Below are 13,415 nucleotides of genomic sequence, written 5' to 3' on the forward strand. Positions count from 1 at the left end.
GTTCTCAACCTGGGGATCGTGACCCCTTTGTGTGGGGTAGGGGGTTAAATGACCCTTTCATAGGGGTTGCCTAAGGCTATTAGAAAATATTATAATTCATAACAGTGTCAAAATTACAGTTATGAAGTAGCAATGGAAATAACTTTATGGTTGGGGTCACCACGCTGTGACGAACTGTATTAAAGGGTCGCAGTGTTAGGAAGGTTGAGAACCACTGCCATAAAGCATCCATATCCCTGAGTATGGTGGTGCCAACTATCCCAGCACTCAGGGGGCAGGGGCAGGAAGGTTATGATTTTAAGGCAAGCCTGGGCTACACAGTATGACACTGTTTTAAAACACCATCAACCATGACCCCTCAAAAAATACTCTGTGGCTTCCAAAAATGGGATTTCATATCACTTGACAAATAGTGCAAAATCTTTTTTGTCCCTTCGCCGGCCAGCTCTTAAACACGTAAAGACCACTCTCACTCTCTTCATGTGGGCAGGAAGTGTTTCAGGCCTAGAAAGCGCAGCAATGATCTCTCCCGACACCAAGAGGCCAACACAGCTTTCCCCTTAAGGATCAGACACCAGAGCTGATTTCCACCCTGAGAGCTTTGCCATTTCTTCCAGGATGAACCCAATTCCACAGGACACCAATGCAGAAAACCCCTGTGCGGTGGCAAGTTATAAAACACTATTTATCATCTACCACCAAGAAAACGGTAGCAATCAGAAATTAAATTTAACAATCCATCTACTGTCTTCAGTTTGAGTTTTCATATTTCATCTGCTTCTTCACCATCTACACCTCATCCTCCCGTGGTTTCTAGCCTATGAAAGGCATACGTTTTCATTTTACTCTTTCTCCACTGGGCATTATCGTTCTTCAGATTTTTTTTTTTTTTTTGGAGATAAATGGATGTACAATAAATTTTTGTGAACGGTTTCCAGGTTACCTGGATGAGCATGATTCTGAGAGATTCTTAATTTTAGTGTCTTGTCAGTTTCTCAGTCTAAGACAGGAATTCTAATACGACCTGCTTGGTGGGTGGGGGCTTTATGGGTCTCCCCGAGGCTCATTTTATACAACTGGCAAAACTAGATTTGAATTCATTTGCCTCATAGGGAGATGTGCTTCCAAATTTTGTAAAACCTTTATAACCTGAGGAGGCAGATGTTTGGGCAGACAAGTCACACCCCTTTGACTTGATTGACAGCAGCAGTCTTGGGACTATCAGCTTGTTCATTGGATTACAGATGTCTCTCTACTTCCTCCAAAGGACGGTGACCAGCCTGACTAGTCACAGTGGAGAAGTGGAGGATATTGCTTACCACTCTTAACTACCACACAGACTAGGTCCCCTGAAGATGGAGAGTGGTCAATTTTTAACATGATTGCTTTTCTTCCTGCCCACAGGGGTGCAGGGGTGTGCCACTGCTTACTGGATTAGGAGGCTCACCTTCCCTTCCTTCTTCTTGGCTTTCAGAACAGGAAGCACAAGGGACAACTACTGTAAGCACCGTTAAGGGAGAACAGGAGCTAATCAAGTAGGAAGTAGGAAGTAGGAAGGCCTCTTGAAGGTGCCCTCTGGGTTAGAGGAACACTTCCACTTGGCCTCCCTCTTCTTCCAGGGAAAGGCTAAGGCCTTTCCAGGGTGGCAAACTGGCCCGCACTCCAGAAAGGAAGATGAGTGGGGTCCACTGGATTCTACTGTGTGCCTGGAGTTGTCTGCCAGCCAGCCTGATCAGCGTATTTCCCAAGAAAGCACGGAGGATGGCAACCACGTGCGTGGGGTTCTGACAATGTAAGAGGCTGAGGGGGCAGCATTAATTGTATGTGGAGACGGTTTGGCTCAATGGATTATAAAATGCTTAAGTTAAGAGTTGACACACACACACACACACACACACACACTCACACACACGAGTTGCCTCACATCTGACCAACTGACCAACAAGAACAGCATTTCCTGCAGGCCATGCAACTCAGTTTTATCCGTGGCTAGGACCGTGAGAGCCGTGGGAATAGGAGTTTCAAGTGAAATCTAAACTAGGAATGTTTCAGGTGCCCTAGGCATGGTCCACGGATGGGATGTTAATGCTTTCTGGAGATCTCCTTCTGGACAGCCGCACATCTGGGGACAGTGGAAGATGTGAGCAAGGCCAGCAACCGCTATGTAATCTGCTTTTTTGCCACTTGACATTTTGTTATAAATTCATTTCTGTTTTCATGGACTTCTTTTGACTTTGGGTTTCAGAGGAGTACAAAGAATGGAGTGGACGCTACCTAGCTACCCTTTAGACACGAGAACACCTCACATTTGGTAACACGTCTCTATCAACTCCCTCAACTAGGAAGTGAAATTACAATGGCTACAGGTTTGGTATCCATCCTTTCAGCTTCTTTTCTAGTTCTGATGCTGCAGTTTGAACTCAGGCAATGGTATGTACCCTATCACTGAGCCACACTCCCACCCCAGCCTTTAGGGACTTTAATATTCCTTTCATATTACATTTTATATATTATATCTAATGACATTAACATATCATATTAATTAATTAATATCATAATAATTAAGATAACATTAGATATATTATATCAAATATATTATTCTTTTATGTGTGTCTGCGCATTTAAATACCTATAATCAACTGCAACTTATAAATATTTCATATAAAATATACCACTTATAAATATTTCATATAGACTATACCATACTAATGTGAATATATGCACATGCATTTATCATATGCCTATCAATACCTGATATTTGATTGGTATCTAGTATCTATTTGTTGAATGTTACGTATAAAAATATATCATAGTATTTTTTATAACATACATTTTTATATAATTATTCTGTTCACTTAATAATATTATTTGAAAAATGGAACTGTGCCATCTATACATCTGGCTCAGTTCTTTTAACTGCTGCACAATACTGGGATACAGAAACTTTAATTTGTTCCTCTGCTGTTGAATGTTCAGTGGCTTCCAGATTCTTAAACTTTCATTTTTGCTATTAACACAGACTGCTGTGGTGAAATATATATATGTAAGAGAATTTAATGGGTATATACCTACTAATGTAAGAGACAGTTTTTAATGATTTGAATTACATATACTTCATATTATATATATATATATATATATATATATATACTATATAATTTAACCACAAACCTTTTGATGTTTTAAAGTTACAAGCGTATTCCAAACTAGTTCTGGATCTGTGCAGGGAATTACTCCACTCGTTAAGCAGGCGGGTGCTGGGGCAGGATCTCTCCTGGCTCCTTCTGCTGCCGTCACTGGGTACCCAGAGAAGAGGCAGGTTGGCCAGCCCCATACTTCCAAAAATCAGGATTGAAAATATGGGTGTAAAACATTTTAGTTCACTTCTTACAGAGAGAAGAATTTAAGACAAGGCTGTCCAAAAGAGGGAGAGTCCTCTAGGAATGAGCAGAGTATGTCTCCATGTAGATTTCCCCAGGAATAACAGGAGGTCCCAGACTAAATACGTAAATAAATACACAATGTGCTTCCTGACTCTCCATGACTGACAGACACTGGGCAGTTCTACTCTTTGCTGAAGAGGAAGATGAAGTGGGAAGAACAGGGTAGGACATTTCCCACAGGTCCTTACAACTCAACAATCTAACCTAATGCCTCTGGATTAGAAGCATCCAAAAGCAAGCCCTCTGTTCTAACACTTTATCTTGTCCCTCCTGCTCTGGTCTATTCTGGTCCAGAGAGCCGGGTAACTGTGCTTAACTGAAGCTTATTAAAGGAACCAAAGAAGCCAGCTTGACTATCTTTGAGATGCTGATAGTGTTTCTTTTCTTAATGTTTTTTTTGTCATTATTATAGTTACAAGCATTCTGGGGCTGATATTAATGTACAATTTTAAGTCTCATAAAAGCAGGTTATAAAAACCTACAGGAGTTTAAAGAAGCCTCTAACAGGAAAAATCTAGATGAGGTTTCAGCCGTACCCTGCTACCGACTGACTAACTCAATGTGTAGGCTATGCCACAAAACAGCAAGACGGCCAGGCTGCTGGAGATGTCCCATTCTAATATTCTATCTCTATCTAGGGAGAGATGCCTGCCACAGGAAGGACTGGCTTAGGTAAGAGCTGAGTTAATTCTTCATTTCCATTTTCTCTCACAGACCTCTCAAACACTCGGTGATGCACAGAAAACCCCCTAAACACAGGACATCTAGGCCACAGCCAGAGCTCTGTGTATATATTTTCTCTAATTTCCCAAGTTAGCAGCATCACCCAACTCTCCTTGGTGTGGGAACGAAGGATCAGAGAGTTTACGTGATTAGCCTGAGTCACACAGCTGGAGCCAGTTCCAGGATCTGGCTCAGGTTTGACGCTTTCTCTTGAACCGTGATCCCCCTCTAGGCCCGGTGGATTGAATTCCCTGGCAATGTACCTGCTGTGTGCTCCCATGTTGCTCCAAACTGCTAAAAGCATCTCCTATCCAGGACAGCCACGGGCATCTTCCCAACCACATCTCTCCTTTACAACGTTTGCCCATTGAAGCCCAGTGGTCTTATCTGTCTGTCTAGCTCACATAACCATTAGGCGTCTTATATCTTAAGCTACATTCTAGGGAAACAAACACAAGTGAGACTCGGTTTTGAAGCCTAGAGATTTGTCCTATGCTTCCAATATTTTTTAACTTTTTAAATTCCAGTTCTAGAATTTTGACCCTAGGGCCTGGAAAACCCTAGGTAAGTGTGGTCTAACCACTGGGCTACATTTCTAGCCCTGTTTTAACTTTTGATATTGAGTCAGGATCTCACTAGATTGCCCAAAATGGTGTTCACCTCATACTGTAGTCCATGCTGGCCTTGAAATTATGATCATGTTTGCCTTCTGAAAAGCTGAGATTTTAGGTGTGTGCTACACCACATTTTGCTAGGTATTTTTAAACAACTGAGCCAAATAGTCACTAAGATTGACCCAGGGCACTTGCTGTAAGGTTACAACAATGTTCATGGATGCCAAATTCAAATAGCAGAAGGGCTGCCAGGAAAGGGGGGGGGGCAGAGAGAGAGAGAGAGAGAGAGAGAGAGAGAGAGAGAATGGAAGGATAATGGAGAACAGAAACAGAACGAGACCAGGACCTAAACTCCAGCGCCGTCCTCTTGCTCTGAATGCTAGTTTGGGCCTCTTGCCTCGTCCAGTGGCAAGATGAAGCCTTTCACTGATGGCTTTACTGCACTGAGCCCGCAGGGTTGTCAGTCATGTCTTCCTCATAGCAATGGCACAGCTTCTCTTTCACTGTCTCTCTATTGCTTCAGAACCCGAATATCTCTCCTGCTGCTCCCTAATGAACCTGGCTGGTAGAACCTCATGAATTCTCTGAAGCTCAAGCTCCGCACAGGAAAGTGAGCAGATGCTTGAAGGTTTTTAGGCCCACTCAATCCCCTTGACTGAACCCTTCAAGTCCCCATTCGTGCCCCTTGAATGCAGTAATAATTCCTATGAGCCAGAGGGGAAATGTTGGGATTCTTAAAGGCCAGATTGTGTTCACACTTCACTAGTAACCACTACAGCAGGGTCACGATTATTAAGTCATCTGCATAAAGCTAGAAGAAGGAATGAAAACAAACCAGGCGTGAGTCATATCCTTGCTCTCTGTAATCGCAGCTTTCGTTTGGCTATACAAGTAGGAGAGGACTCGTAATACAAGGGAGTGAAGGGGGCCATGTGGCTGCAGTCTTGATGACATGCTCACTATGGAACAAGAAATTGCTGTGTTCATGCGGGCATGTGTGTGTGTGTGTGTGTGTGTGTGTGTGTGTGTGTATGTATGTGTAGACCAGAGACTGATGCCCCTGTGTCCCCTCCCTCAGTGCTGGGCTACAGATGTGGCCACTGTGGCCAGCTTTTATCAGCAACTGAGGACTGAACTCCGTTCTTCATGCTTGAGCAAGTACTTCATCAACTGGTCCATATCTCCAGTCCTGCAGGAAATTGTTCTATACAATGATCATGGCAGCCAAGCCCATTTCCAATTGACATTCGCCATGACGCCTTTTGCGGCCCTGTGACATTTTTTAGGCTGTACACAATAGCCCCATGCTTTCTCATTAGTCTCAGGCATGGAAGGAGCCTTTAAACACACTGCCTGAAAGTAAAGCAGGTCTCATAAGCTGCATGGGTGAAACACTGTATCTGGTTCTCCAGCAGCTCAGAGACTATCTGTCCCTAAGAGGATTATTCACCTAGAGCTCAGCATCATATTCATGACTGCATCAGGCAAACAGTGTGCTTCATCTGACACCCGATGCAGTGCCCCTGGGCATGGGCCATACTGACCTGATCTGATAGACAAAAGTCCTTGAATTAACCTCATACACTTGGATTTGCCCTATTCTTTTTTTTTTTTTTTGCTCCTAGACAGGGTTTCTCTGTGTAGTCCTGGCTGTCCTGGAACTCACTTTGTAGACCAGGCTGGCATCGAACTCAGAAATCGCCTGCTTCTGCCTCCCAAGTGCTGGGATTAAAGGCATGTGCCACCACCGCCCGGCAAAATTACATTGTTTGCTTTTTTTGTTTTTTTGTTTTTTTGTTTTTTTTTCAAGACAGGGTTTCTCTGTATAGCCCTGGCTGTCCTGGAACTCAGAAATCCGCCTGCCTCTGCCTGCCATATTCTTTCTTACCAATCAGTGTAGTTTTGAGTGCATGGAAATCAGGCCCTTCACGAATCTTCATACTTTCTAAGTATAAATAAATGGCCATTCCATGGGAAGAGGTCCCTACAATAAACAAAATTGCATCTTAAAAACCAACCGATTTCAAGTTCATATGCTGCTCTTCTTTAGACATTTATTTCCTTGAGTAATTCCAAGAAAGAGAGCCAAAGTCTCAAAATCATGTAAGAGTGTGAGGGATTTAGAAGGAGACTTTTAGGTAGAAGAATGAAGGGAAGTGGGGAAGGAAGGAAGAATGGGTTTCTTCTGCCTTTCTTTGGGAGGACTTTCCATTGCTTCCTAACCCTTCTACACTGGTTACTTTTCTATTGCTGTGATATAACACCATGATCAAGAACAACTTTGGCAATAAGGGTTGATTCTGGCTCATGGTTCGAGGGGAAACATTCATCATGGCAGGGAAGTATGGCAACAGCCAGGTGCAAGAAGCTGGATGATCACATTTTTATCCACTCACAGGAAGCGGAGTCCAGAACAGGGAGCAGAAGGAGGCTACAGACCCCCAAGCCTGACCCAGTGACATACCTCCCCAGCAAGGCTCCGCCTCGTAAAGGTTCCACAATCTCCCCAAACTGCTCCACCCACTGAAGACAAAGTGTTCAAACACATGAGCCTAAAGGGTGCATTTCTCACTCAAAGGACACTGCATCCGAAAGTCAACGATACCCACACATCAGACCACTGCCAGGGTCCTACATGCTCAGTTCTGAGGCACTGACTGTACTCTGTAAGATCCGCAGCAGTGAACTGCAACATCAGGAACTGGGGCCCATGGATAGACTCCATGGAGTCTGTGTATTTGATAGGATGCATATTTTAACAGGGACAGTCTTTATAAAGATTTTTGCTTGTTTTATTAATACTTTCAGATTTTATATTTTGATGCTTTTCCCTCTTCCCTAATTCCTCCCAGGTCCTCCTCACCACCCCACCCACCCAACTTAATTACCTAAACCAAAGCAAAGTTGGGCACAGTAGTGTGCACCTGTAACCCCAGCACTTGGGAGGCTGAGGCAGGAGAATTGCTGTGAGTTTGATGCTACCCTGGAGCACACAGTGAGTTCTAGACCAGACTGGACTACAGCATGAATTCCTGTCTCAACAGCCAAAGCAAGGCTAATCCTACATGAGTCTGTGGTGCCCGTTAGTCCAGTTTATTAACCGCCCTAGGGACAAAGGGAAGCAGAGCAGACTGTAAAGCTCCTCTAAGTCCACCGTCTTCACTTAGCCCCAACAATAGGGTGGGGCCAGAACCTCCTCTGAGCTGGCCTAGGGAAATGGTACCTAGGGTCTCCAAAACTCTCCCAAATGTGGAGAATGTTTTAAGGTCTCAGTATCTGACTTGTGGAGCAAAGGTTGTGTTCAGTACGGGCAGTTGTAGCTTGGGACAACAGGGGCCTAACGGAATGGGGGTGTCTGCCACCAGCAAAAGAGTTCCGTGTTAAATTCACACTGTGTGTCGTCCCCCCCATCCCCTGTGCATGTTTGTGTAAATGTGTGTGAGTGGGCTCACCTGAGGTTACTGCTCACCGCCTCATTCTGACGCGGGTCTCACTGAAGCCAGGGCTCACTGCCTTGGTGACTGGCTGACTACTGAGCTCCACAGTCTGCTCCTTTTAGTGCTGCTGTTGTAGGTGTGCACTGCCATGCTTGGCTTTTTATATGGGGACTGGGGCTCTGAACTCAGGTCCTCAGGCTTATGCAGGGACAACGTTACCACCGGACCATCTGCCCTACCCCGAGGAACTCACTTTAAAATGAATTAATGGGTTAGGGAGAGTAATGTCTATGCGTAAGTGTATAATGTCATAAGGAAACCATTATTCTGAAGACTAGCTATAAATATAATTTAAAAAGAACTGATAACTCCCGCCCCCTCCAAGTCAGCCTCTCACCGCGTGGGAGTTGGGATGTTATATAGAGATATAAAATAAATGAAGCCAAGGGTTAAGGTAATAGAGGAGAGGGATTTGAAAGCTGAAGCTTGCTGATGCCAAATCAGTGTGTTAAGTGTACCAGGGAAGGGAACACTAGTAAGCTCTTAGAAGACCATGTTCCTAACTGTGTATGATGGTCAGCTATAGTCCTGATGAGAGAGAGCAGACGGATACACACGGTGAGTTTTCCTATACAGACAAACTGGCAGGTCTCGGGCTGGTACCCTAGTGTGCTTTCACACTTGTTTTGAGGGGTGCAAGTTATTGTTTGGTCCAGAGGAGGACGGAGAGGTAAACTTCAAACCACGCCTGACACAATCTAGGAAACACAACGAATGAGTTAAGGGAAGCCAGGCTTTACCCACAGGGCTGCTTTGTACAACTAGCGAGAGAAAAGGAGTTCTTGGACATTTCTGGAAGAGACAAACTTTCATCAGCTCCAAACTTCTCAGCATGATTCTTAGCGCAAAGCTCCAGGCAAAAATGATTGAATAAACTCTAAAACCAAAACATCCAAAGATGATGTGAGCTGTTTTATAGTTGTCTTCGTGCTTGTATCGACCAAAAATAATTCTTAGCAATGTTTTAAAAGCCCAGGAAAATTACGCGGAAGAACTCAAGTTAACTTTTGGTTATATAAATGATAGCTAGAACCTCACTGAGCCAGACACGTTCACTGAGTTTTGGATGCATAACGCTTCAAACAGGACTTAGGACAGCCGATGCAAAGGGATGAATTTTAGAGAAGAGAGGAGGACCAGAAAGACATGGTCCACAGGTCAGGGCACCATCTGTAGAAACCAAGGGTGCACCCAGCGGGCGGGAGGGAGTAACAGCTTTCTTTTACATTACATATGTTTGGGCTTGGGGCACAGCACAGAAGCAGATCACCGGCCCAGCAGGCACCGTGTATGAGGCTCTGGGTTTGGTTATCACTACCAAACCAAAAGAAGACAAACAAAGAAAAGGCAAAGGTCCCCAATAGTGGGCACATTGTTCATGTGGAACTTAAATACTCCTTGTCTAGGGACAAGGAGTACACCCCACACATGGTAAAATCAAAAGCGGTGTTCCTGTTGTGACAAAGATGTCATGTTTTCTCCTAGGCGCTTTCATATAGGAGCAATGCATAGAGGAGACAGCGTTTCAGTGACAGGGATTTGCTGAGAAGGGACGAGATCATTTTAATGCCTTGCCAGAGCTCATAAATGTTTGAAAAAAACATAACTTAAAAATCCAGGTTTCAGTTTTTCCAATCTACCCTGAACTGCTAGGCCAAATTTTTAATCACCAAAAAAACCCAAAAGCCAAACCAAATCAAACCAAATCCCCACCAAACTAGTAGTGGAAAAAGCTAGGTAAATAGAAAAACAAAAGATCTTTATCATAGTAGAAACAACATATTTCTCTTTTTGCCTCTCTTTACTAAACACAATGATATCAGCACACTGAGCATCTTTGGAACCAATATGTGAAGTTTGGTAATTGATCTGAAATGAAGTTTTCAATGTCAAGTCAGACATATGCCAATATTTTACTGAAAACAAAGATACACACTTACAGTATTTCTCTCTGGGCAAGGAGCTCCGCCCGAAGCTCCTTCTCCACCCCTAGCTCCACACTGGTGGCAGCTGCTGCTTTTCCCGAGAGACAGGAGACTATGAGCTTACGCTTTCCCAGGCCAGCTTTGGAAACTGTGCTACTCTGAAATAGTTACAAACGCAAGAGCATCTTCTATCTTGCACTAAACAGCGTAACTATGAGGCAGGATTTTCAGGGAGAGATGTCCAGATGAAACGGCCACAAAAAGTAAAAGTAAGTCTCTCTCGTGTGAGTATCCTTACTTCAAATATAGGGAGGGGAAATAGTCAAACATAGGTGAGATGAGGTCGAGACGGGGATACTGGAGGAAGAATGGCCCAAGCAGGTAGTGGAGGTGAGGGGAAAGGAGAGGTCGGGAGAAGGCTTAACCAAAGTGATGTCTGCCTGGGGACTCATGGTCCTGTAATTTGAGTGAAAAACCTAAGAGGAGACAGTAGAACATATGTGTGCTGAGTGAACAGGGGAGAGCCCTGGACGATAAAGGTCTGAGTGGGCGTGGGCCTGTGGGTGGGTAAAGGAGATGTGGGGTGGGCTAACTATATATGCATTACAGTTAGGAAGAAGCCTTAGGAAAGTCCGTAAACTAATTAAGATGTTTTTAAAAGGAGTTTGCACAGAAGTCCCCCATGTTAGCAGATAACGTTGCTCTCCAAAGACACCAGTTTTTAGGTGAAAATTTCAATGCCAGGCAACACCGAGAGGCACCCAAAATAACACAGGCTCTAGCTATTGCTCTTGCTAGACCTCCGTAACGAGATGGTAACATCCTACCACTGGAGATACCACACTTTGGTTTCAGGACACAGAGACATCACTCTTGAGCCGATCAGAAGACTCCCCACTGACTGGCTTTCATAGAGATGGAAGGTGATACACAGGCTGCTGGAGCAAAAAAGATATTGATGGTTTTGCCCATCACTGGACTCTGCACGCTACAATACTGATATTCCAGGCAACATGCATCCACAGCTGCAATGGTGGTAGTTAATGGGATAACCAACTATTCTTTTGATTGGATTTGAGCTCTGCTCCCCGGGAGGAAATTCATGCCTGATATTGCAAACATGGCCAAAAAACCACGGCCAGGGAAATCATAGAGGAAATCTATTGACATTCTTCTAAGTGGTCATGTTGCCAAACTGCCTCCTATGTATGTTTATCTCCATAGAACTGTGTTGTTTCCAACCTTGCTCAGAGAAGCTCTGACTGCAGTGGGCAGTGGTTAATGCAGAGGCATTAGTGTTCAATAGGAGGCTGAGAGTAAGAGACTATGAGTGCTTAGCCATAGATGGGACACCCGTATTATCCCTGCCTCTGTCCAACACTCAGGGACCATCATGCAGAGTGGGGGCAGAGGACTGTAGGAGCCAGAGGAACAGGAGGAGAGCTGTAAAGTGTTGTCCCCCAGATGTGACATGGCCATTGTACACACGAGCCATGAAATATTTAACTCGAAAACACAAAGACCTGAGTTCTATCCCCATAAACCACATAAAAAAGCCAGGCATGATGGCACATAATTGTAATCCCAGAGCTAGGGAGGTGGAGACAGTGGATTCTTGGAGCTCACTGGCTAGAAAGGCTAGCTTATCTGGCAAGCTCTAGGTCCCACTGAGAGACTTTGTCTCAAACAACAAGGCAGAGAGATTCTGAGGAATGATCCAGATGGATACACAATGCATGTGCACCTGAACAAACTCATGCACTTGTCCACACACACACATACACACACACACACACACACACACACACACACANACACACACACACACACACACACACACACACACACATACACACACACACACACACACACAGAGACACAGACACAGACATAGACACAGACACAGACACACACACACACACACGGTAAAATATTAAAAAATGAACTCAAAGACTGCCCTGTGCTACTTTAATTATAGCCCAATACGTCTTAAATTCCTCTTTAGAATAGTGTTCATAAGTTATGTCAGATTTGTAAGTTGACAGTGTTGCCTGGTTCCATACTCCATTCAGTACATGGGGTATTTGAGGTTAAGTTATTGCTTAATTCCTACATAGATCAACTTTGTACTTTTCTGTCATGTAAATCTGTACACAGACAGAAAAGCAATGTGGAGACTGATGAGTCAAAGCTGTGGAATTCCAACCATGATTATTACAGCGATCCCTATTATCTGTTGGGAACAAGGTCTCCAAGACTCCCAAAGAGTCCTAAAGCTGGGGACAGTGGCAAATCTTATATATTCTGTTTTCCTATACACAGTCACATGCCACGTGAAGAAGACCCATTTAGACACATACATCACTTGTCAATTTGTCAATTTGAGGGAGTTCCCACAGACCTGGATGGCACGGGTCAATCACCTCACGTGGCCTGTTTAGGGTCCCCGAGATGCATGAGACAGATGTCGCTATGGCAAGGCCACCATTTCTTAACACCTTATACTTTGTTATAAGTAGAAGGCACACATTTAAAACAGCTACAAGTGGCTTAGGTACCCACGTCAGTGGTAATGTCCTTTGTTACCAAGCATCAGGTGCTGTAAGTGTACGTGCTGCCCTCCCATGCAGTTGGTAGTGGGGGTTGGTTTTTACAGTGGCATCACCACAAACTTGCAGGCAATGCTGTGGTGTAACAGCAGAGCTCCAACAGTACGGAGTGGGAGGAGTTTCCAGCTCTGTCACCTTAGGTGACCACCACCCTGTGTATGCATGCTGACTGGACAATGGCTAGGCCGTGTGTGAATATACACACACGTACTTACACACGTACAATAAAGTTTAATGTACGGGTTTGGCACAGTAAAAGGTTAATTACAATGAATAATAATTACGACAATAGCTATGAGTTACATAAGAATTAGGAATTAGTATTTGACTTTTTCCACTTAGTGTTTCTGGACCTCACTTGACTCTTGAGTAATTGAAACTGTAGCTTAAGGGGAGCATTGTATTAGATCGGCAACTGTGGGAAAGTTACTAAAACATTGGGAGGCTCAGCACCATGCAGATGGTAGCTCCCTGTGTTACCTGTAATCGCTGGTGTGGCCTAGAGGTAAAAAGGTTATGCCTAGCAGAGAGTAGTAATAGAAACAAGTGCAAGATGTTTGTAAGGAGCTCTGAGAAGTGGCAGGCACACAGAGGTGCTTGGTGG

The 13,415-nt window shown here is 44.2% G+C and overlaps 1 protein-coding gene across 2 annotated transcripts in view; it reads right to left on the minus strand.

Annotated features, from left to right (window-relative positions):
• C1H1orf21 (chromosome 1 C1orf21 homolog) overlaps positions 1-13,415 on the minus strand; it is a 208,512-nt gene that overhangs the window by 16,638 nt on the left and 178,459 nt on the right. The gene's annotated exons all lie outside the window — the stretch shown is intronic.

The sequence above is a fragment of the Mus caroli genome, chromosome 1 (assembly GCF_900094665.2).
Source record: "Mus caroli chromosome 1, CAROLI_EIJ_v1.1, whole genome shotgun sequence".
Classification (NCBI taxonomy): Eukaryota; Metazoa; Chordata; class Mammalia; order Rodentia; family Muridae; genus Mus; species Mus caroli.